The sequence below is a fragment of the Chlorocebus sabaeus genome, chromosome 3 (assembly GCF_047675955.1).
Source record: "Chlorocebus sabaeus isolate Y175 chromosome 3, mChlSab1.0.hap1, whole genome shotgun sequence".
Lineage (NCBI taxonomy): Eukaryota > Metazoa > Chordata > Mammalia > Primates > Cercopithecidae > Chlorocebus > Chlorocebus sabaeus.
Genome location: NC_132906.1, coordinates 28,655,365 through 28,681,883, shown reverse-complemented (window position 1 = coordinate 28,681,883; position 26,519 = coordinate 28,655,365). Strand labels below are relative to the sequence as shown.

General features: G+C 38.2%; 1 long non-coding RNA gene across 1 annotated transcript in view; it reads right to left on the bottom strand.

Moving 5' to 3' along the window:
* LOC119620070 (uncharacterized) overlaps window positions 1-26,519 on the bottom strand; it is a 163,035-nt gene that overhangs the window by 106,620 nt on the left and 29,896 nt on the right. Inside the window, exon 2 of the long non-coding RNA XR_012092662.1 lies at window positions 25,572-25,713. This is a non-coding gene — a long non-coding RNA (uncharacterized lncRNA). The remainder of the gene's footprint in view (window positions 1-25,571; window positions 25,714-26,519) is intronic.

The following is a 26,519-nucleotide window of genomic DNA, read 5'->3' as shown; positions in this document are numbered from 1 at the left end:
TGTGTCAAAGCATGTCGTTTTGTTAACTTACAAATGTTGACACTGACTGTTGACAGGTAGTTAGGAACTGTTTATAAGAATTGCAGGCAAAAAAAAAATGTAGGCTTTTTCAAGTGTGTATTTACTCAATATTTTAAAAATTAAACTTAGATTTTCTATAATGTATAGGAACACATCATCTATTTTGAACTTAATATGACACATAAACGTGTTTATAAGAATCGTATTCCTTTCTGAAAAGTTTTTTTAATCCTAAAGAATTTTTATGTGTTTTGGAGCATGTATTTATATAATCAAAGGTTTAAAAGTTTTAAGAAGTATAAAAATGGCTGAACCATGTGAAAGAATTCTGAGAAACCATAGATGAGAGGCTAATGAAATATTGGAGAAGTTGTTCAATAAATCCCAAGACTAAAATAAAATTCTAGGATGATAAAGACAGTGAAGGAACATTTGAGAAAGAGAAGAACGCTTGGATATAAGACGAAAAACCATAGGCAAAATCAAAGAGAAATACCCAAAGCAAATAATTTTTTGGAGAAGTACTTCAAAGAAAACATATGAGTTAAAATATGCACAAGGCAATGCAGATAATGTCAACAAGAGTTATACACATAGAATAAATACAGTCACATTCTGTTAATAATTGCTAAGAGCTGATAGATGACAGTACATTATGTCAGAGATGGCTAGCGTACAACAATGTGAGATGATCACATGCTACTACTTACTAATCTGAGGGTTATAAATCACCTTACATGTGTTAGTAAATTCTTATATCAGCTCAGCTGATGTTGTAGCATCTTCCATAAAGCCAGGAAAATAGGACTGGGGAATGGACCCAGTCTCAGGGCATGTTAATAGCATACCTGGAAGAATACCAAAATCTTAACCTATAAACTTCTTTCCTACTCTTGGTTCCACTTCCCCAAAGCAATCCATTGAGATGGTAGACTGATTGCCCCTGAATTAAATTGCCAACTTGTAACTGTTACTTTTATTCATGCAATGCTGCCGGGCTGCAGAAACTCCAGTTTGAAATAGTCCCAGGCTCTGCCTATTTAGCCCAGCTACAGGAAAAGTTAAATGCTGGAAACCAACATCTTCATGTATTTCCTTATTTGATTTAGTCAAGCTTAGGGGAAAACTCATGTGCCTATTTCTGTGCCTGGAAAGCCAGCTTGATGACCAGAGCTATTGAGTCAGGAGCCTGGACACAGGGAGCTCTTGGCCACTCCTTCCTTTGTTGCCAGTTCAGCTCAAGTGCCATGAAGACTTTTGAGTTGACCGTGACAAAAGAGAATATGTCGACAGAAAATTCATGCTTGGAAATATTTCTTACACAACTTCAATGTTTCTTTCAATGAAGTTTGTAACCCATTCAATAACTAACAGGGTAGCGACAATGTGTACCAATCAGCTGAGTCCAATCTTCAGACCAAAGGTACTATGTCACCTGTTGTGTACCCAGGACAGTGGAATGTAATTCCACAGCAAGAGAGTTAAAAAAAGGCAAAGGCACCCACAGGCACCAGATCCAAAAGGGAAGGCACTCTCCCTTTTCATTTCATCCCATTCTTCATATACAGAGAAAAGGGGAAATATCTCCAGGGTGGAAGGAGTTATTATCAACAGATTTCAGCAAAGTTGAAAAAGGATTGAGGGAATGAATGAAGATGACCATAGGAATAGGACCCATAATGAAAATTACTGTCATGACAAATAAAATAATGACAGTTTGGAGCATTATGTGTAAAATACAGAAGGAAGACCATAACCGTAATGAGAAAGCAAACACAGAGTAAATGTGCAACACAGAGATCATAAAGGTATATGTGTGTGACAGAGAGATTCAGAGACAGAAACACAGAGATGGAAACATAAATGAATAAGGCTGACATGCAGATGCAACTTTCTTTCCCTAGGTTTACCTGATTACAGCAATGAAGCCATTGTCCAGTCCTATTCCTGAAGGTTTGGGGCTAGAAATGAGAACAGGAAAGGAAATCAAGAGTAGAGAATGGACCACCATGTTAAGATTGGCTGTAGCTGCTGAACTAACCTTTAGAGATTGGAAGGAGAGGTCTTGGAGGACTTTGGACACACATGGAACAAAGGGGATTCCCTTAAGCAAAAGCAGAGCAGGCATTCTGGTGATTGACATTAGATAGGAAGAACCGGGGCTTCCAATGAGGCCATTTTCTTCTCCGTTGAGACTGGACCAACACAGCTTGGTTACAAGCTTCACTCAGGTATTTTTCTGCTTGTTAAAAAACCCCATAGTAGTTTTAACTCCGGGGTCTGCATGAGGAAGTGAATGGAGGAGGCAGGGGTTCTATCCTCCTGTGCAACTGACCCACACTGACCCACCAGCTCATGGGCCCAAGCCACCCAGACACCTCCGTGCCACCCTCCAGGTGTTTTTCCCCTACCCAGTCACACTGCTGAGTTGTTCCAGGAATGGAATGGAGCCATAACAGTGTCTGGCAACCACACACAAATTCACAGTTCCAAAGTAGGATTTGGGGAATGAGTTCAAGCAGCCACAAGATCTAGCCAAGGGCATAAAGCCAAGAGTCACAGTGGACAACGAGGCTGGAGGGCAACCCGAAGATCATGAGTTATCCAAGAGAAGAGGAAAGAGGAAAAAGCAACTGACCTTTTTCTTAGTAGATGGTTCTCTGTTGTCAGTTGACTTTTATTTTTCCTCATCAGTTACCACAAACTTTAAATTCCACCTCACAGTTGTGTTTCCTTAAAATATTCCTTCTGGGACTTGTGAATTTCATGTTGCTTCTCATCATTAGCCTATATTGTTGAGTTTTGTTGTCCTTGGTTGCCTATCTTTTTTCCTGAGTAGTTTCTGGTCACCAGATGACTTTGCTACTCATCCGTCTCCTTGGCAACTGATTAAAAAAATTAGCAGTCAGTACTAATCCCAAGGATTAGCTCTTTATTATTGCATTATTAATACTGTGTTTCATTAGCGACACTTTGTTGTTTTCTTTTGGCCTGGCTTCTGGTCTTGATTTGAACTGTGTGATTTTAAATCTATAGTTTAATACAGTTGAAAATGTTTACACATATGCTATGTATGTACGCCTACGTGTGTGTGTGCAATTATTCCAAACAATTATGTATAATATATGCCAGGTTTTTTAAACTTCCTTTTGTTTTTTTCAAATAGGCCCAACATATCTGAAAAGTACAGTTCACCCTTCTAAATATGCATTCTCACATATATCTTATATATTTTGTAAGAGTTTCTCGGTCACTTTGGAAGCTGTTTGAGAAGGAGACTCTCAAATGAATTTTTCAGCCTTTCATAAAGAGAGGCAACTGTTCCAAAATCAGGCAACAGCCTCTAGAATTCTAATTTCTGCAACAATAATGTCATGCCCCCACAGACAGGCTTTCTACTGAAATATGTTTCACTTACTGAAAAAGCCCCTTTAAGCCCTTGTAAGTATAGCCTATTTTTTCAAACAATGTAATATGCAGGATGAAATTCCTGATTCGTTAACTAAAACATTTACTACAACGTCACAGATAATAAACTCCGAATTATTTTTCAGTCAATCATAGCATAAAAGACTCCTTTTTGAAAAACTAGAAGTGGATTTGTTTGTGTGTACGTGTGTGTGTGTGTGTGTTGGTCATACATGTTCATGGCAGAAAAATTCAGAACTAAGAAGAAAAAAGAAAATGAAGTTGCCCATTATCTGTAATATGGCTGATTTGTTCATCTCATCAGTCTTCGCAGTTTAGGATTGATGCTAACAGATATCGCAGGTGAGCCAGACAGCTCTCAAAAGCGACTGAAGTATTAATAAATGCTCAACCATTAATTTCCCAGAGAGAGTCAGAGCCTTCCATTTGCTCCAATCTCTCTAATGATAGTACTGATAATAATAACACTCATAATTATTATTTTCAGTTCAGCTAACATTTGAGTATTTATTATATTAAGCCACTAGTTAAACACTAGGCAGACAGTATCTTACTTAATGTTCACAAATTTTTTATGAAGGAGTCATGATTATTCTCCCCATTTTGCAGGTGAAGAAACTGAAGTAATAGTTCAAATTCCCACAGGTGGAAGGGGAGGCTCTCAGCCTGGTGATCTGTTTCCAAAGGCAGGTTTTACTGTCACACCAGTGGACTGTCAAACTTGAGCGGCCATAAAAATCACCTGGAGAACTCATTCAAACGCCAGATACCCCAGCTCCAGTTCTTGATATTCTGATTCTGTAGGTCTGGGTTGGGGTCTAGGGATCTACATTTTCAAAGCGGCCCAGAGGTGATACCGATGGAAATGGTACACCAGGAAAGTGCACTACTCTTCTGCCTACAGGAACGCAGAAACCATGAACTCCCTTCAGATAGCTCTCTGTTCTAGGAGGTCTTTATCCACAGTGCTTCTTAACCTTTTTGGAGGGATCCCAAGACCTCTGAGAATCTGATGAAAGCTATAGACCTTCTTGCAATCAAAATGCACCAAAATTTTTTTTTTGCATTCATTTTCGGGGATTTAAAGCCCATAACCCCAGATTAGGGCTCCTGTTTTATTTAGTCTTTCTCTACCTCTTCTTTTCTCTTAGCCTCATTATTCCCACTTCTGAAATAGGGACACTAACCCTGCTGACTGCCTATTTTGCAAGGCTATTTTGAGGATAATTTTTTTTCATACAAGGGTTTTGAGATACAGAAATAGAAACACTGCATGTAAACTTCATGCTCATAACAGAAATAGAGAAAGAGGGAAGAAAACATGTGAATAGAAAGAAAAACTTAGCACTGGTTAAGAAAATTACGAGCAAACAAGCATGAGCATAATCACAACTGTCGTTTGCCATTTGTTGAGCATCTACCATGTGCCAGGCATTGTTCTTCGAGCCTTAAAATAATTTTTTCTAGTGTTCACAACAGCCCTTTGATGGTATTATCTTTATTATACAAATGAGGAAATCTAGGCTGAGAGAAACATTAAATAATTTGCCCAATATCAAAAAGCTAGTAAAGTGACTCAAACCCAGGTCTGTCTGTGTGCAAAGCCCGTCCAATTTTTATGACGTGAGGATACGGCCGCGGCTCCTTTCCAGACCTGATTCCATACACGGACCAGTCATTAGTTTCTGAGGCCAGCCCCTGGAACAGGGAGCCTTAACCACCTCACTCTTCCAACCATCAATTTCCCTCCTATGATGATAGCTTGCAGCACTCCAACAGGCCTTAGTTACCATTATCAATCAGTTGCTTTGCAAAACAACAGAAGGCACTGGAAATACTTAGGTTTCTGGTGGCAGGGCCACAGAAGACAAATCATGGCGTTATAAAGGTTAACATCTTTAGGCTTGCTCTGTGGCAAGTCTACTCTCGAGGCACTTGGGACCAGCTGCATGAATCATACTTCTAGATGTCGTTCCAACTAGTAGGAAACAGCTTTTCCTTTAAATAAATTTCACTTTCAGAAAAGGCTTTAAAGCACATTACAGATAGGCCCATGAAACATTTGGCTACATGTAAATCCTTCCACAGCAAAAGGAAACCTCCTTATGCACCAAAAAAGCGAAAACGAAGTCCAGGAAAGTCTTAGCTATAAGGACCAAAGAGATATCTGGTGGAAAAGAGTGCTTCATTCTCTTTCTGTTTCAAACCCATAACCATTATTTTGAAGGACTCTTTAGTAATAGATTTTAATAGCTAGAACAATAACCCAGAAAAGTGTTAACTGAAGTGTTCAGCCCAGCAGGTCATCTGCTCTCCTTCCCACAAGTAACTCTACGCCATTCTCCACTGCCTCAGCCCATCCTAATGTCTTTTCCTAGGGCTGCTTTTCACATCCTTGTTTTATGGAATAAAGCAGTAACCCAAGCTTGCCTCAGCACTAACAGATGTTGCAAGGAATCGCTTCAGCTTGAATCCTGTCTCTCTGCCTTCGCCCCACAACTCCTCTCCTGTCAACACCACCAGCCTTTGCAAAGAAATTTGTAACTCCAAAGGCACTGGTTATTTTTTTGCACCACTTGGTGAATCTTCTTCAGCAGAGTTTTTTAAAAGGAGAGCTGGCTCCACTAAATATCTTAGCCTATTGTTGGCTGGTTAGTAGAAGAAATTTGTTACACCAGTCAGTTGCTTTTCTTGTTGTCAAAGATAAGATTTTCTGATCTGCCTTTGCTATTTATTGACTAACTTCATGACTTTCAACAAATTATCGTTTGTCTCTGAACCTCAATTTTCTCCTCTGCAACACTTTCCCTTACCTCTGACATAAGAGATCATGTTTTCAAATACCATAAAAGAGGGTACAAATATAATGCTTTATTATAAGTTATTGCCATCAATTTTATATTACATGTCATCCGGAGGTCACTGAAATACCCAGGAGCAATGATTTATTAACACAACAGACAAGACCATCCTAAACCTAGGCCCTGATGAATAACTTAGCAGGCTCAACAGTTTTCTGAACACAGAATTTAATATGTAACAGATTCAACATTTTATTAAACATAATAAAATGCAAAATCGTGAATTTCTAATTGCTTACCACTTACTAGACTATAGTGGAAAAAAACACAATAGCTGGAATTCAGGAATCAAAAGTAACACACCAGCAGTTTTGCAAATAATTGTCTAAAACCAAGGCAATAGTAACTGGGGAGGGAAACCCTCTGTAATACCTAACTCAGAAAGTTTGATTCAGCCCCTCACTGGCAAGCTGTAGGGTCAGGGTTTCACTGCAAAGAAAAGAATTCAATCTGGCTAACTTAAGCAGAAAGGGATTACAATATACTAAATAGCTTACAGAACATTGGGAGGGCTAAAGAAACAAACTCTAGGTTCTTCTAGAAACAACTTACAAGTCACACAACAGAACCAGGCCTCCAAAGCTGTTGCCTGCTGATTGGGAAGCTGAGCTACAAACACACCCACTGCCATGATATAGACTTGGGCAAGCCCTGACTGTGGCTGTGGCTCCAGGACTCCATCAGTTGTGAGATGATCTGTGTCAGCAACAAGGGTGTCCTGTTCCCTGCCTTCCCACATCCATACTCAGTCCACACCCATGGCTAATGGCCAGGCAGTGGGGCCTTTGCTAATACTGCTACAGAGAAACCACATGCTTCCTCAACCATCCTTGCCAGGGGAAGTGATGCAGTTTGAATATTTGTCCCCACCCAAATCTCATGTGGAATTCTAACCACCAGTGTTGGAGGTGGGGCCTAGTGGGAGGTGTTTGCAACATGGGGGCAGATCCCTCATGAATGGCTTGGGCCATCCTCCTGGTGATAAGTGAGCACTCGCTCTGAGTTCACAGTTCTGGTCATTTAAAAGTGTGTGGCACCTTCCCCACTCCCTTTGTTTGCTGCTGCTTTGCCATGTGACATGCCTGCTCCAGCTTTGCCCTCCGCCATGATTGTAAGATCCCTGAGGCCTCCCCAGAAGCTGAGCAGATGAAAGCACCATGCCTCCTATAAAGTTTGCAGAACTTTATTGCAGTGAGTCAATTAAACCTCTTTTCTTTATAAATTACCCAATCTCAGGTATTTCTTTATAGCAGTGAGACCACAGCCCAATCAATACAGGAAGCAATGCCCCTGCTTCTCTTTGCCTTCCAAATAAGAATGCATCTAAACCACATCCACAACTCTGACTGCAGAGGACTCCAGAAAATGTAGTTTTTAGCTTTTAAACCTCTGCATTATATAAAGGTCCAGTAGAAGAAGGTTGAAATGGATGTTTAAGGACAACTACTCATGCCCATCACATAAGTCCTTGACTAAAAGATTCACCTTTGCAATCCCTTCTCCCCACCAACCACCAAGATTCCTGGAAGGCATATGGGAGAACTAAGGTGACAAATATAGCAAGGGTTTGGTTGTACAAATAAATGGCACAGAGTTGGCAGAACTGTTTACATTAGGCTTCTTAGGAGGGTAGGTTACAACCAAGTTGAGTGAACTTCCCCTGTATAGTAATCAGGCAGCAAAATTTAACAAAAAGCATTATTCTTCCACTTAGGTCCATCAGGGGACATGGAATCGTTTCCCTCCCCCTGGGGTCTGAGTTCATTATGTGTCTTTACTATATGCTCTACTCACAAGACAATATAGGGTGACTTATCTTCCAGTGAGACAATCAGATTACTTATTGGGCAGAACTTCCTGGCTCATCAAGGGTTCTGTTAGAGAGGATAGTAGAAAATCATCTATTTGTTAATAAATACCTAGTCAAAATAGCCTTTTCCCTGCAAGGACAGTTGCTGTAGTGTTGATGTTTGTATGTATTTCACAATAGGGTCTTGCTTTCAGTCTCATTACTATAATGCTGTGTTTGTACCTTCTGTCATGTGACTCTGAATTCCAAGTTCCCATCACATACTGAACAAAACTCTCTTTTTTGTTCTGTGATGAGGTTTTGCTCTGTTGCCTAGGCTGGAGTACAATGGTATGATCATAGCTAACTGCAAGCTTGAACACCCGGGCTCAAGTGATCCTTTCACCTCAGCCTCCCAAGTAGCTGGGACTACAGGCATGCACCACTGCACTCAACTACTATTTTTTTGTTTTAGTAGAGACGTGGTCTCACCATGTTGCCCAGGCTGGTCTCGAACTCCTGGGCTCAAGATTCTCCAGCCTCAGCCTCCCAAAGTGTTGAGATTACAGGCATGAGCCACTGCACCCAACTGGAACAAAATTCTACTGTGCTACTCTATGCCAGGTGCAGGAAACACAGAAATAAATAAAACAGCACAGTCCCTGCCCTCATGGAGCTTACAGTCTAGCGACAGGTTCTGAAAAGATGCTTGGCACAATAAACAATACCATTACAGCTCTGCAATCTGCGTGGGAGTTCTGAGAACGAATTCCTCCAGAGCTACTCACCTTTGGACTTTGTTCCCAAACATTAAGAAGTCTTAGCTACAAAATAAAATTGCTTCATTGTTTGAATGTGGACAATCATCTGAAAGAACACACTAGGTCAGGGCAATCTATGGACCAGGTGTAGTTTGCCAGGTCCTAAGGCTAACTCTGGGCAGATATTTCTGTTCTGAAGTGAGGAACCTAGAACTGAAATAGCCCATAATTGAGGAGTGGGGCTTCTGGTGAAGGTGCTGGTGTAGTTATGTCACTGCAGAAGCCTCATGGAAACTCCACCTCACTGATGATTAACTGGCCATATATCATATCATTTCCATTATCTTCCTGGGAAACAGGATGACAAGCAAGCAAAAGTAACCCAGTCATGATGAATTCCTTCACCGTCTGAATCGTACCTGCTTCCATTTAGCAAAAGAAAAAAATCATTTTTAATTAAATTTCCCTCAAAATCCACATGGGTTTAGATTGGGGGAGGTGTTAAACAAAAAAAGGGAAAGTTTTGCCAAAAAGATTTTAAAGGAGTTCTCTAGAGAGTTAGCGAAATGCAGACTGCTAAGCTCCCCTACCCCCAAGTCAATTCCAGTTTGTTTTGCATTTACACTGGAATTTGTGGTGACATTTCCTTCTATTGAAACAAGACACACTAGTCACGTTGGGCTTTCTGGTTCCATATTTGACAAGAAAGGGCCTAAACTTTGTGCATAAGACTTCTTTCCAGCTCTTTTCAACAATCTATTATGAGCAAGTGCTGGACATTTAGATTATTGAGATGAGTAAGTTATGATCCTTGCTGTCCAGAAAAAGTGCCTGCACCTCGCAAAGAGACCAAGTCAAGTTCCATTAAAAACCAAGGGCCCTGTCTGACAATGGCTACACATGAGCCATTCTACCTGGGCTTCAAGCAAGTATGGACATAAATTAAGACCAACCAGATGAGAAAAGTAAAGGCTGCTTATTCAGAGCTTGCCATAACAAGAGAGTCAGCTGCCATCATTTGCATTTTGGCAGAGACTCAAAGGAGGGCAGGAGAGTGAGAAAGATTTAGAGTGGAAAAAAGGGAGAGTCCATTCCCACTTCCTTATGCTGACAGGCTCCAATGAGGCCATACCTGGGGCTGTGCCTGAGGAAGCTGTAGCTGAGCTAACCAGAAGCCTGGCCTTCTATGGGATCGGCTAGGGGTCATAGTTGGCTTTCTCTGTTTGGTCCAAGTTGGAAGTCAGGACAAAAATTAGGGAACCTGCCAATTATTAATCATGTCCTGGCCATTTGGGGCTGATTGTTATAGAAGTTATTGTTTGGCTTCTTGGATCATGACTAAAGATAACGATCTGGTTTCCCGCAAGTCTGACTTCTAGCAGGCTGGCTACCTGGGCTTTTCACTGTAGATAAGAGGATTGGTTTTTTAGGCAGGTTGCTGCAGGCTGCGGGTCAGAGTTTTATTTTTATATGGGGTCCAGCCAACGTCCATTTGTATATTCAGCTCTCACAAGTCTGGGGTTCACTTCTGTCCTGGCCCCAGGACTCCATTTGGCATTGGCTCCCCTTCACAGTGCAAGCATGAGAGGTTCCCACCTGGGCCTCCCTGGTGTCTCCTGACACACCGAGCCTGCCCCTGACTGACTCCCTCCGAGAATGGCTCTTTTTTGCATCATTGCCCTTATTCCACTCCGTGTAACATAAGAAGAATAAGCCTTGTCCACAAAGAAACAGCAAATTATCCTCTATAATAAACAGCAAATCCTTGAGTCATTCAAAACCCTATGCCAAGGACCTGGTTTATTTCTAATGGTTTTAAGCATCTATGGGCATAAGAATCCATTTGCAAGCATAATAGCAACACTAAGGCAAAATAGAAAATATAAACATTACTGAACAAAAAGGCACTTACAGAACAGCAATGTACAGCGTTCCGTTTTAAATAATATGTGTATACATAGAAAAACATAGAGAATAGACAAAAATCTCAGTTAAGTTCTCTCTGTTATAGAATTAAAGGTGTCTTGTTTGAGTGAGTTCCTACATTTTTTTACTATCAGTGTGCATTTCTTAGGAAATAATAAAAATTTTCATTTATTGAAAGTCTATAGCATATTAAAAAAAAACTGGACCTTCTCATAGCAAAACATCTGACTTGTTAATTCAGTAATAGCCGCCACCTACCAATCTCCACTTCTATAGTTATTATCTTCTTAATAACTACAGCAAACCTATGAAGTGGGTGTTTCTGTCCATTTTACAAATGAGGAAACCAAAGTGCAAAAAGTTTTTTAAAGGACTGGGCCAAGATCAAAAAGCCTGAAACCCACGGCCTAACGTGAGAACGTACATCCTTGTTTTCCCGCTTGAATGTTGCCTTTTCCTAAACCACCCACGGCCCCGCCCCACCCCATCCTTTGCTTATAAAGACCCCAGACTCAGCCGGCAGAGAGAAGCAGCAGCTGGACAATGGAATGACTGTGGCTGGACGTCAGAGAGAAGCAGCTTGACTTCACAGGGACAACCTGACGGTGTAACTGCAGAGAAGAATCTGGCCCTGTGAGGGGTGGATTGCAGCTGATCCCAGTGAGGGGAACTTGTTCCCGCCAGTACCGAAATGGTTGGCCAGTTCCAGCACTTGTGCACTCTAGTTCCCTCCTCATTTGCTTGCATACTCCCTTCCCTGAGGAGCTGAAAGCAGGCATGCTGAGTAGACAAGGCACCCCCTTTGTGAGTCCCACAAAGGGGTCAGGGAAATATCCTGCTTCATATGGAGGTTCTTCAAAAAATGAAAAATAGAACTACTATATGATCCAGCAATCCCACTTTTGGATATTTATCCAAAGGAATTGAAATCAGAATCTTGAAGAGCTATTAGCACTCCTGTTCTTACTGCAGCATTATTCACAATAGCCAAAATATGGAATCAACCTAAATATCTACTGACAAATGAATGAAGAAAATGTGATATATACATATAATGGAAAGGTATTCAGCCTTAAAAAAAAAAAAAAAAAAAAAGTAATTCTGCCCTTGGGACAACATGGATAGACCTGAAGGACATTATGATAAACGACATAGCCAAACACAGACAAATACTATATGATCTCACTTATACATGGAAGGTAAAATATTCAAACTTACAGAAGCAGAGAGTAGAGCAGTGGTTGCCAAGAGCCAGAGACTGGGGGGAAATGGAGAAGGGATGGTCAGCGGGTACAAAATTTCAGTTATGCAATAAGTTTGGAGATTACTATACAACATAGTACCTGTGGCTAACAATACTGTATCATATACTTAAAACTTTCTGAGAGGGTAGATCCTATGTTAGGCATTCTTACCAGAAGATAATGATGATAAACATAAAGGGACAGGAGAAAACTTTGGGAGGTGATGAATATGTACATGGTCTTGATGGTGAGGATGATTTCATGAGTGTATACTTATGCCCATACTCATCGAGTTGTATACATTAAATATATACAGCTTTCAAAAAACAAAATTATTATTTGCTCTGGGGCCTCGCTATGTTGCCCAGGCTGGTCTTAAACTCCTGGCCTCAATTATCTTCCCACCTCGGCCTCCCAAAGTGTTAGGACTACAAGCTTTTCACATGTTAACTATACCTCAATAAAGTGTTTTCTTTTAAATGAATGCTAATCAGACTCTTGTTCTTTCCTCCCCTGAAACAATTAATTTTCAGATTATCTGCTGCTTAATGTGGCTATTTTGATTCTATATTTTTGAATTTGAAAAAGGAGTGGATATTCACGGAAGAGATCTGGTGTAGGAATTATCATGAGAACTTGAAGCAGTATAATTTAATTGTGTAAAATGACCCAAAAGGAAAACACTAAGACTCAACTTCAGAATTTGTGAACCTTGTTAAAAGGTTTTTGGAAACTAAAAATGTCACACCATCTTAGATACCAGATCTGTACTAGGAAACTGAAATTTAAAACTGTGCAATTATATAGAGTATTCAGCACACATCCCCAGGGGTCCCTTTAATTTGCGTAAACTAAATAAAAGAGATAAATGTTTGCATGGAGTTGGGGAAGGTTAGAATCTTGAATCATCTCAGTAATTTACTAAAATAAACCTCACCATAAACTTTGCTTACTTTCTTCACCCAAAATCAAGAGACCTAAAAGTAATGAAAGAATGAGAGGAGAGGGTTTATATATTTTTTATGTTTATGAGACAGCTGCGTCTTTTACTGCAGAAAATCTCACTGTCAGGGTTAAAGACTAATTTTCATCAAAAACTCTCTTTTGTTGATTGCTTATAAATATATGGTCTTTTTTTCCAAAAAAAAAAAAAAGACTGTAGCTTCCTTTTGGTCTTGAATGTCTCCGACTCTCAGACTTGGTCTCTGCTCCCCAAGGTAAATTACTTTGCAGCAATTAAACAAAATAGCCTTCAGCAAAAATGCTATTTTTCACATTCAATGAAAAGCATCTCTCCCTTAGTGTTGCTCCAAGATAGATCTAAGTCCAGGACTTCAGACTTGGCAAATGTTTTTAGAAGCACCTATGAAGAGAAACAGAGCCAAACCTGACCCCACTAGCTGAGTGTTTTATTTAAAATGCAAAGGTTTTCATCTACAGATAAACTAAGTGCTGTAATAGGAGTATTTCTGCTCAGTGGTGAAGTCTACCAGAAACAAAATCTCAAAGGGAAAGGCTACCAGCTAAATTGAACTCACTAAAGTTTCCTCCAGACAATAAAAGCCAGGTAAGTAAGACAATTGGAATAATTCATCCTCCAGGATCATAAAGCAAAAGGGGCAATATGAAATATGATTCTTAGATTGGAAAAAGAAGTATACAAGAGTCAGAAACATCCTTCCAAAATAAAAGTGTGAGTGGAGATTAACTAAATGTTAGAAGTTGCTCTGATACATTTTAGTCCACAAAAAAGAATTCTTTCCTGCCAGGACTAAGTGTCAGGTAGCAACCTCAAGTCTAGCCACTTTCAAACAAACACACAGGTATGGCAGCAGTTCAAAGCAGTCAGCTGTGAGTTACATCCAGCTGACTTCATTTTGGACCCTGTCTTCTGCATTCATTCCTTATCCAGCATACAGCCCACAGTGTGAGTCTGTCTACGGAGCTGGCAGACATACCTGGCACTTCTTTTGTCTCCACTCTCAGCTTAGAGTTTGCAAAAAAGCCTTTCTTCTCCAGCTTTTCTTTATCTCTGGTATTTGACATCCTCCAAATCCTTATTATCTACTATTATACCCATCCCTATACACATTTGGCTATATTCTCTTAAGAAGATAACTTCAAAATATATAAATCATAAATTGATGAGTTATAAAAAGAACCTGACACATTACAACTATAGTGAAAGATTTTAATGTTCCCAAAACAAATGAGGAGGAAATAAGTAAAGATACAAAAGATTCAAACAATGGAATAAACAAGCTCAATCTAAGAATGTGTATCACATACAGAATGTCATTCATTTTAACTACACACAAAACAATTTTTTAAATATCTTTGAAGTAAATTAAAGTGGTCTCAACAAATGCCAAACAAATGACATCATATAGACCACAGTCTCCAATAAAGTAAGGAATCAATTAAAATTTTTAATTCATGTATTTAAAAACTAAAAAATACTTCTAGATAATTCAAGGGTCAAAGAAGAATTGTAATAAGAAATATAAAATATTTATAATTAAACAATGGAAGCATTTGTATTCATGTGCAGCTAAATAGGAAAAGGTATAGACTTAATATCAGATTAGGAACAGAAATTTGTAAATTATTAATTAATACATTTAACTCAAAACATTATTTTAAAAACTACAGAGTAAGGGCTGTGTGTGTTGGCTCACACCTGTAATCCCAGCACTTTGGGAGGCCAAGGTGGGCAGATCACTTAACCCCTGGAGTTTGAGACCAGCCTGGGCAACATGGCAAAAGCTCATCTCTACAAAACATACAAAAATTAGCCAAGCATGGTGAGGCACACCTGTAGTCCCAGCTACTCTGGAGGCTGAGGTGGGAGGATCATCTGAGCCCAAGGAGGTCAAGGCTGCAGTGAGCTGTAATTGCACCACCGCACTACAGCCTGGGTGACAGAATGAGACCCTGTCTCAAAAAAAAAAAAAAAAAAAAAGGAAACTCAGAGAAGGTAAAAGGAACAAAATATGGTAAAAGAAGAAATTAATTAAACAGAAGAGAAAGAAAAGACAGTATCAACAAAATTGCTTTCTCTGAATAGATAAGTCTTTGGTAAAAGAAAGTAGAAGAAAGAGAGAGTGTATACAAAACAATATTAGAAATGAAGAGAGACTAAGTATAGATATAGTAAATGTTTTAGTCTATTCAGGCTGCTGCAACAAAATACCATAAACTAGATAATTTACACACAAAAATTTGTTGCTTACAGTTCTGGAGACTGGGAAGTCCAGCATCAAGGTGCCTGCAGATTTAGTGTCTAGTAAGGGCTGCTTTCTGCTTTACGTATGGCATCTTCTTGCTGTGCCCTCATATGGGTAGAAGGGCTAAGAAGCTCCCTTCCATCTCTTTTATAAGAGCACTAATTCCATTCAGGAAGACTCAGCCCTAGTGACCTAATCACCTCCTAAAGGCCCCACTTCTTATTCTATAGCATTGTGGATTTGGTTTCAACATATGAGTTTTGGACACAAACATTCACATTAAAGCAGTAAAGATTTGGAAAACTGTAAGAGAATACCATTAACAAACTTGCCAGTAAATATGTAAGAACTTAAAGACCATGGAAAGTTTCCTGGAAAAATATTACAATTTCCCAAAACTGACTCAAGAAGAAGTAGAAAACCTAAAGGGAAAGTAACTCAGTAATGTACAACAAAAAAATCACCTTCCCATAAAGAAGCACAAAAGTATGAGGACCAGACAGGCTTATAGGCATATTTTCCCAGACCTTTAAGAATTAAATAGCCTTTTTCTTTTCAAACTATTGCAGAAACCAAAAGATAGGAAAGTTCTCTACTTTCTTTCATGAGGCCAGCAAAATTTTAATATCAAAACTGAATAAAAAACAGCAAGAGAAAGTGAAATTATAAGCTCAATCACTTGTATAAGCATAGATGGAAAAATCCTACATATGATGCTAGCAGTTAAGAAAGTTTTAAATAGGAATGTAAGGATAATTTAATAGATGTAAAATCTATAAATGTAAATACTGTAATAATTTAAAAAATCTCAAATATACCATATTAGGTGATAAAAAGCTCAACATCCTCATATAATACAGAGTTTTAACCAACTAAGAAGAGGAAAAAAAACTACTTTTATCTAGAAGAAGTATATACATAGGCCGAGAGCGGTGGCTCATGCCTGTAATCCTAGCACTTTGGGAGGCTGAGGGGGGTGAATTACCTGAGGTCAGGAGTTTGAGACCAGCCTCAACATGGAGAAACCCCATCTCTACTAAAAATACAAAAATTAGCGGGGCATGGTGGTGCATGCCTGTAATCCCAGCTACTCAGGAGGCTGAGGTGGGAGAATTGCTTGAACCTGGGAGGCGGAGGTTGTGGTGAGCTGGGATCCTGCCATTGCACTCCAGCCTAGGCAACAAAAGCGAAACTCCATCTCAAAAAAAAAAAAAAAAAAAAAAAAAAAGAAGAAGAAAAGAAAAAGTATATATATAAAATAAACCTCTTACTTTGCTATCAATGATGGAAGCATCTGCTTTAAAGTCAGAAATACAATGAAGACACCTGTTATTTACGAAACTGTTCAACTTCTAACTGGAGGTCTTTCCCAACTCAATAAGATGAGAAATAGAAATAAGAGAAAAATAAAGAGGGATTCAAAACTGTCATTAATTGTAGAACTTATTGTCCACAGAAAATATTTTGAAAATTACAAACTTTTAGAATAAGAGAATTCTGTAAAATTGCAGAGTACAGGATCAATTAATAAAATATAGATCAATGACATTTCCATACACAAGAAACAACCAATTAGAAAATGAATGACAAATTAAAATATCTATTCCAAAATAAATGGAATTTTTTAAATCTGTAAGGTTCTTGGGAATAAATCTAAAGTAGTATATTACTTGAAGGTATGAAACTATATACCTTTAATGAAAAACATAAAGGAACACTCAAGTAAATGGAAAGATACATCACATTCATTTACCAGAATGCTTAAAATATCATGAAGATATCAATTTTTCCCTAAACTGATCTAAAATTTGTATTTTCCCTAAACTGATCTACAAAATATTCCCAGTGAATATTATAGCTTGTCATGAAAATTAACATGCTTAATCTGAATTTTATTCTGATGAATAAATGATCAAAAGTGGCCAAGGAGATTAAAGAAAAGGAATTTGTTCCATCACATCCCAAAGCTACTATAAGGCAGTAGTAAGTGAAGCAGTGCACACAAAGATTGACAGATAGGCAAACAGAAAAGAATGGAGAGCCACTGTGCCAAATACAATGATACTAGGTGTGCATTAAAGCATCTTAACACAATGTCTTGCACCTAGTAAGCACTCAGTAGACATTTATTAAACAAAGAGCTTGTGTTTTTAATATTACCATTTGATTTCACTTCAGCATTTACAGGATGCTTAGAATTTACTACATGAAACAAGACAGCAACTAAAGCAAGAATGTGTCTTGCCCTGTCACCCCCAGGCTCAAGTATAGTGGCTCAACCATAGCTCACTGCAACCTTCAACTCCTGGGGTTCAGTGATGCTCCCACCTCATACTCCCAAGTAGTTTGGTCTATAGGCATGAGCCACCATGCTTGTCTAAATTTTAAAATTTTTGTAGAAACAGGATCTTGCTATATCACCCAACTGGGTCTTGAACTTCTGGCCTCAAGTGATCCTCCTGCCTTGGCCTCCCAAAGTGTTGGGATTATAGGTGTGAGCCACCTAACCACAAGGATGTTTTAGTTTGAAAGTCATTATTCTGGGATGAGAACATAGTCTCTTCCAATGTTTCTCAAGCTTCACAGTGCATCAGGGTTACTAAAAAGACTCATTAAAATGCAGATTATGAAACCCCGCCCCTAAGGTTTCCAATTCAGTTGGTCTGAAATGGGGTTACGAGAGTTGAATTTCTAATAAGTTTCCCGGAGATGCTGATGCCATTGGTCTGGATACCGTATTTTGAGAATCACTGGTGTAGTCCTTCAGGGGTGCTTAGAGAAAGTAAAACACTATTTTTTAAAATCTGAATCTTACATCAATATAAATATATATATATTTACGTACACACACATGTATATATAAGTATGTATGTATATATAATATAGTAAGATATATATACCCAATAGCTATAATATGTAATAATGCAATTGTTAAAATCATATTCCTTATATTACAAATTTATAAAATAAAAAATAAAAATAGCTACCAACTACTGAGTATTTATTATGTGCAGGGCACTGTGGTAATTGCTTAAGATACATTACTTATTTTAATCTTAACAACTGTATGAAATAAACATGATCATCCCTATTTTCCAGATGAGTAAATTGAACCCCAGAGAGATTATAAGTGGCCTAGCCAGCTAGAGAGCCGTGACACTAGAATCTGTCAGACCCCAGACCCCAAGCTCTCAGCGTTTGCACTACATTGCCTTTATCTCTGAAATCACAAGTGACTGTTCCTGATCCACCTATCCACAAACCTGACAACTGTTTACAATTTAAAGCACCAATAACTGGAGCCATCGAGTCTACTCTGAAAGTCAGATTATGGGGAAAGGCAATAAAAAACTTGCTTCTTTTTACCTGAAATTAATCATTCATTCTGCTGAGAGGAAAGAAGACTCGAAGAAACAAATTGAAGATGTTAATAAAATATCCAGGTAGTACTGGTCTTCTTGATCTCCCCAAACCATAGAACAAAGATTCCTATGCAATACATTCATTTCCTCCCTCAGTCCCAGTGGCATCATTTGCAAACACAATGAAGAAAAGAACTAAACTGCACTTCTTGGGAAAATGTTGTTCTAGCATCCTTTTGTTTGCTTTTCTCTGTGCAGCGAGATATTACAGAAACTCTGAAAGTCTCTAAGTGTAAGGAGATGGAAGCAAAGACACTAATTATTCTTTAGCTATCCTGAAAGTTTGCTGATAAAAGAGAATGAAGTAGCAAGAGGATATGTAGCCAGATTGGCCCAGTCAGAAAGTGAAATTTCAAGAAAACAGAGATTGGGAAAATTGAGACAAGCTGTTCTTTAAGAAAGAAGGAGCAAAGTGTCATCTTTATTTTTAAAGTTGATGGCATATTCATTTTTCAGACTTTTATAGTTTTAAGTTTTAAAGAAGGAAAAAGTGAAAACATTAAAATACTGAATGGACAGAGCAGAACTTCCCATTAAAATAAATACACTTTGTTTTATTGTTGGGAAAACTCTAACGAGTGCCAGACTATTAACTAAATTCTGTCATTTTTTGAACGAAGAAATTTCCAGTCTATTTCCGGAGGGTAGGTTAAATTGGTATCTATTTAATATATCTTGGAATTATAAAATTAAAAGAAAATATGCTAAAATACTTTGAAAAACTACACATCTTAAACCTACTGCATAGCATGTTCATGCCAAAACCTGCTTCCTTTGTGTCTGAAATATGAGGCTATTAGCAACATTAACCTGAAGGAGACTCCTGCCTCAGTCTACATGGGGATCATTTTGCGGCATGGCTAAGAATGCCAGCTCAGTTGGTGTTGATCTTATATGTATATTGGGGACTGAGAAATCTGATATCTAATTAGCACTAGTATTTATGCATTGCTCAATTTATGCATTGCCTCTTTCTCATACTCTACTTTTAATTGACAATTCCTGTCAGCTCTGCCTTCGAAATTTATCTCAAATCCAACTCTTTTTCTCCCCTTCACCACTTGCACCTTAGCTGCAGCCCCCATCATCTTTCTCTTAGACTGCTGAACTAGTTTTTGTACTGCTGTTGCTGCTGCAAAATATTCTCACAGGGTGGTCAAAGTGATCCTTTTAGAACCTAAGTCAGATAGTGTCACTCCACTGCTCAAATTCTCCAACAGCTGCCCATCTAACTCAGAATAAAATCCAAAGTCATGACCACAGCCCGTAAGGCTCTAGTAGATCTGACCCCTGGTTACCTCTCACACCTCAATTCTTACCTTTCTTTAAGTCCTTCGTCGACATGACCATCAAAATGCTGCTCAGCAATCACAGTAACACTCCTTGCCCCATTCATTTCCCCTCTCTCACAATTACTTCTCCTCTCTCGTCAAAGTCCTCTCTCATTCCTGCTCTCAGCTGATGCTCTTGCTCCTTGTTGTGCTAAGAAAGCCCTAGCAATTAGAAGAGTCTGCCTGCTCCCATCTCTACATTTACCCACCTACCAACAATTAGAAGAGTCCACATGGTCCCATCTCCATATCTACCCATCTACCAGCAACCATGCCCATTGATTTGCCCTCCCCATGGATGTACTGGCTGTGCTTGTATTTACGGCCAATCTCTCTTCTCATGCATCAGATCCCTCCTCTCTAACCTTCATCAATTCTCTCTTCTCCTGTATCAATTTTCCCTCTCCCCTGGATTCTTCTCATCAGCATACAAACATCATATAATTTCTCCCTTCTTAAAAGCAGAAGAGCTCTCTCAACTTTGCTTCTGATTTCTACCACCTTAATGCGGCAAAACTTCTCTTAAAAAAAATCTTTACACTCTGTCCTCCCATTCACTCTTGAACCCACTACACCTACTCAATGCAGATCTAAGCCCAGTGGTCAGTTCTCAGACTGAGCCTTGTGTGACCCACCAGCATCTTTTGGCAGAGTCCATCACTCCCTCTTCCATACGTTTTCTCTGCCTGGCCTCCAGGATGCCACAAAATTCAGGTGTTGCTCCTAGTCAGAACTTACTCTCTTCTGCTCCCCTCACCCTATTCCCACCCCAGAACTCAGCTTCTCTGGCCTCATCTCCTATCAGGGTCCCCTCATTCTCTATCACTAGTAACAAAAGCTGGCCTCTTTGCTGTTCCTCAAATAAGTTAGTTTGCTCTCATCTCTGCCTGGAATGCTCTTTCCTCAGCTCCTTTAAGTTTTTGTTCAAATGTCACATAATCAATAACACCCTCCCTGACTACCATATTTAATATTGCAATATCTACCAGCCCTTAAACTTACTACTCCCATTTATTTCCTTCATGACATTTACCATTTTCTAACATACTGCAACATTTATTTATTCAATTTAAGTCTTCCCTTTGGCCAGAATATGGTCACCTTATCATTCAAAAGTTATCTGATGCAGATTTTTTATTGTAGACACCTGGCCTGTAGTAAGCATGTAGCAAATCATTGTCAAATTAATGAAGCTTTGGCTTCTAGTATATGCGTTAAAATAAATATCACTATTGGAGACATTATATCAAAAAGCTGAGACATACTTAGGACCCTAAACTAATGAACAAAATATTCAATAATAAACTATGTTAAGTTCCCAGAAGATTGCTCAGAGCTAGCTTGGCCAACATAGAGAACAATTTCCATAGCCATGGTGGGAAATACCAATCTTGAAAAGAGATGCCTCTCAAATCTTTAAGTGAGCCAGTACCCTAGGTAACTAAATGAGTAGAGAAAGTTAGGTTCTGGTTTACACATAAGATTATCCAGTTGCCAGTCCTCAAATGCTGTCGCCCCATGAGCAGTTTGCTCTTAAATTCTTCAGGTCTTCGAGTAGACATAATCATTTTACAGAAGCCCAATTCAGAAACAATTATACTGCAACATAAGCAGTAGAACCATTTCATGCCAAGCTAATGACTCTAGGACATGCAAGGCATGACTCTCTGTACAAATCCACTTTAGAGCAGAGGTCAAAACCATTAAACTAATGGTGAACTTGAGTCCCTGGGCTCTGAGTGCCCCATGACTCCAGGGGATTGAGATTTGTAAGAAAAATACTAAACATAGAGTCATGTATAAACACTCTAAAGGATTCTTTATACAAATGCCTTTTTGTCTAAAATCAGAACTCTGGAAAATAGAACATATGTTTCTACATTTAAATTGTTAAAAATCATTAAAAAGACATTCAAGAGTTGAAGAAAAAGAAAAAAATTCTCAGCATGAAGTATGAAGATATTACTGCTTGACTTTAATAAGAGTTCTATTACATCTGTTCTTTTCTGTTTAAAATGTTCATTATAAAGCTTTAGTCCCTTTACGTTTTCTTAAAAATCCAAGCTTTGCAACTTCTGAGAGATTTGGTGTTAGTGTGATGAGCTACCTTCCCCCTCCCCAAGAAACATCCTTATTGAGACTGAGTTTCCTTGGGCTGGTGGGGGGAGGAGGTGGTGAGTGACCTGGCCATATGATGTCAACATACTACCACAGAAGACAGAGATGAAAAACCATGTTCATGGACTTTTAAATTTAAATATGTAAAATCCTTATAACAAAAACACTCCTACACAGAGACTAGCTAGCTCTTCACCAAGCATTTTCTATTCTTGCCCCAATTTCCCAGCCTCCCTTGAAGTTAGCCATAACTGAAGGCCAGCCAATGAAATATGAACAGAAGTGATGTATACCATCCCCAGGACTTAGCATATAAAATTTCTGGAGCAATGTCAGTTTGACGTAGATGGGTGTGGCAACCTTAGAAGTCCTAGGTCAGAGATGGCAGAGCCACAGATGGAAGAAGCCCAAGAAAGAGCTATAAATGACGACTTAGAAGAGAATTACCTATTGAAAGAGAACCAACATTGGACATTACATAGATGTTAACATAATTTTATTGGCTGGACATAGTGGCTCATGCTTGTAATTCCAGCACTTTGGGAGGCTGAAGTGGGCAGATAGCTTGAGCCCAGGAGTTTGAGACCAACCTGGGCAACATGGCAAAATCCTGTCTCTATAAAAAATACAAAAATTAACTGGGCATAATGGCATGTGCCTGTTGTCCCAGCTACTCAGGAGGCTGAGGTGGGAGGATTGCTTGAGCCTGGAAGACAGAGGTTGCAGTGAGCCAAGATGGTGCCACTGCACTCCAGTCTAGGTGACAGAGCAAAGCCCTGTCTCCAAAAAAATAAAAATAAAAATAAAAACTTTTTTTTTTCTTGCTGTGTTACTATAGCTCTCATTACTTTAACAACATGATATCTTAGTTCAGAATGGTAAAACTCAGTGAAGAATTAAATTACTAATGCCTAATCTATTTAAGGTAAGCAACTGTACACCAAGCTCTAACATACATTGTCTCTGAGCACTCAAACTCAACAGGCTTGCAACAGTTGTAAAGAGACTAATACCAGGGTCTTCTTTTTAATAGCTAAAGCTTTCAATTAGCTAAACACTCGAAACTTCCATAAATAATGTATAAACAAAGATTTTGGGTTGCTCTTGCTACTGTTGAATAAAAAGAGTCATGGCCTTCTTCACTCTGATCAAGCTTCTCCCAATCCAACCTTCAAGAAGCCTGAGCATTGGAAAGAGTGGGGGAAGAAAAATAAAAGATCTGGGAGAAGGAAAGCGTCCTTGAGCCACTGATCATCTGCACAGGGTAAGGGAAGAAATTTTGGATTCAATATAAAGTTGAAGTTCTGATTTTACATGAGTAAGACTTTTAGTGCCTCAAAATATCTTAATAATTAAAACAAGGAAAGATGGAATAAAAAAACAGAGAAACAAATAGAAACACAGATATAAATCTTACCATATCTGCCAGTCACCATGGCTTACATCTGTCCAGCACTTCAGGAGGCCAAGGTGGGAGGATTACTCTTGGCTAGGAGTTTGAGACCAACCTGGTCAACATAGCAAGGTCCCATCTCTACAAAAATTTTTTTTAAAAACTAGTTGGGCATGGTGGCTTATGCCTGTAATTCCAGCTATTAGGGAGGCTGAGATGGGAAGATTGCTTGAGCCCAGGAGTTTGAGGCTGCACTCGAACTCCACTGCACTCCACCCTGGTCAATGGAGAAAGACCCTGTCTCTAAAAATATAAAATAATTTTAAAGAAACCTAATCATATCAGTAATAACATTAAAAGTAATAACATTAAAAGTAAATGGTCTAAACATCCTAATTAAAAAGCAGAGATCGTCAGGCTGGATTAAAGAACACAACCTAACCACATGCCATTTATAGAAATCACACTTTAATAAATTAACAATATTGGGAACAAGAAAAATAACAATGCTACAAATTTGACAGTTATTAAGATGATAATAAGGGAATACTATGAGCAATTTTATGTCAATAATTTCAACAACATAAGGAAAAAATGGACAAATTTCTTGAAATATACAAATTATCAAAGCTCACTCAAGAAAAAAATAGGTAACCTCATTAGTCCTATATATATATCAAAAGGTGAATTTATAGATAAAAACCTTCCCAAAGAAAACTCCTGGCCCAGATGCTTTTATTGGTCAATTCTACCAACATTTAAGAAAATAGAAAATCAATTCTATACTAACTGTCTCCAAAAAGACATCCAGATTGGAAAGTGAGAAGTAAACCTATTGTTATTCACTGATGACATGATCGTCTATGTAGAAAATCCAACAGGTCTACAAAAAAAAAGTTACTAGAACTAACAAATAAACTCAAGATTGTAGGATAAAATTAATTTGCAAAAAGTCCATTTTTATTTCATACACAAGCAATGAATATTTGGAAATCAAAATGTTAAAATATGTGTAATTGCATAAAAATATACTTAGGGATAAATTAAACAAAAGATTGTAAGATCTATAAACAGAAAAATATAAAATATTACTGAGAAAAATTAAAGAATATTTACACAATTAAAGATACATACCAAACTAGTTTGGAAGACTCAAAATTGTTCTCCCCAAATTGATACATAATGGCAATATCAAAATTAGCAGACAGAAGGAAACAATAAAGATAAGAGCAGAAATAAATAAAATAGAGAATGGAAAAAATCAGAGAAAATCAACAAGAGTTGATTTTTTGAAAAGTTGAAATTGACAAACCCTTAGCCAGACTAACTATAAAAAAGAAAGAATAATTAAATAAATAAAATCAGAAATTAAAGTGGAGACATTACAACAGATACCTAAGAAATTAAAAGGATCATAAGGGACTATTACAAACCAATATATATGAACAAATTGGATAACCTCAAGGAAATGGATAAATTCTTAGGAAAACACAAACCACAAAGATTTAATCAGGGAAAAATAGAAAGCCTGAACAAACCCGTAACAGATAAAGAGATTGAAGTAGTAACTTAAACCTCCCAACAAAGAAAAGCCCAGGACCAGATGGCCTCACAGCTGAGTTCTACTAAACATTCAAAGAAGAATTAATAACATTCCTTCTTAAACTTTTCCAAAAAATGTAACTAGAGGGAATTCTTCCAAACACATTTTACGAGGCCAGCATCACCTTAATACCAAAGCCAAACAAATATACCACAAGAAAAGAAAACTAAGGCTGATATCTCTGACGGATGCAAAAATTTTAATAAAATATTAGCAAACTGTTTTCAACAACACATCAAAAAGATCATACATCATGAACAATTGGAATTTATTCCTGGAATGCAAGGCTGGTTTAATATATGCAAATCAATCAATGTGCTACATCGTATTAACAGAATGAAAGATAAAAACCACATGATCATTTCAACAGATGCAGAAAAAGCATTTGACAAAATCAACATCATTCATGATAAAAACTCAACAAAATGGTTACAGAAGGAACTTACCTCAACACAATAAAGCCCACATGTGAAAAGCCCACTGCTAACATCATAATCAATGGAGAAAAACTGAAAGGTTTTCCTCTGTGATTCAGCGCAAGGCAGGGATGCTCACTCTTGATACTTTTATTTGATACAGCCAGAGGAACTAGAAAAAAAAAAAAAAAGTAATGGGCAACCAAATCAGAAAGAAATAAGTACAATTGCCTGTGTTTGCAGATTACATGATCTCATATAAAGTAAATCCTAAAGACTCCACAGAAAGAACTGATAAACAAATTCAGTAAAGTTGCAGGATTCGAAAACAACACACAAAAAATAGATGATATTTCTATATACTAACGATGAACTATTCAAAAAGGAAATGAAGAAAACAATCCCATTTACAATAGCAGAAAAAATAAATAGGAATAAACTTAACCAAAAAGGTTAAGATTTGTACATTGAAAACTGTAAAACTTTCGTGATTAAATTAAAGACACAGACCAATGGAAAGACAACCCTTGTTCATGGGTTGGAAGAATTTATGTTGTAAAAATATCCAAAGTGATCCACAAATTCAATGCATGGCATTCTTTACAGAAAAAGAAAAAACAATCCTAAAATCACAAAAGACCCCATTACACATAAAATTTGTTTTTACTTTAAGTTCTGGGGTACATGTGCAGAATGTGCAGTTTTGTTACATAGGTATAATGTGCTATGGTTGTTTGCTGCACCCCTCAACCCGTCACCCACATTACGTATTTCTCCTAACGCTATCCCTCCCCTAGCTCCCGACCCCCGCAACAGGCCCCGGTGTGTGATGTTCCCCTCCCTGTGTCCCTGTGTTCTCATTGTTCAACTCCCACTTATGAGTAAGAACATGCGGTGTTTGGTTTTCTGTTCTTGTGATAGTTTGCTGAGAATGATGGTTTCCAGCTTCACCCGTGTCCCTGCAAAGGACATGAACTC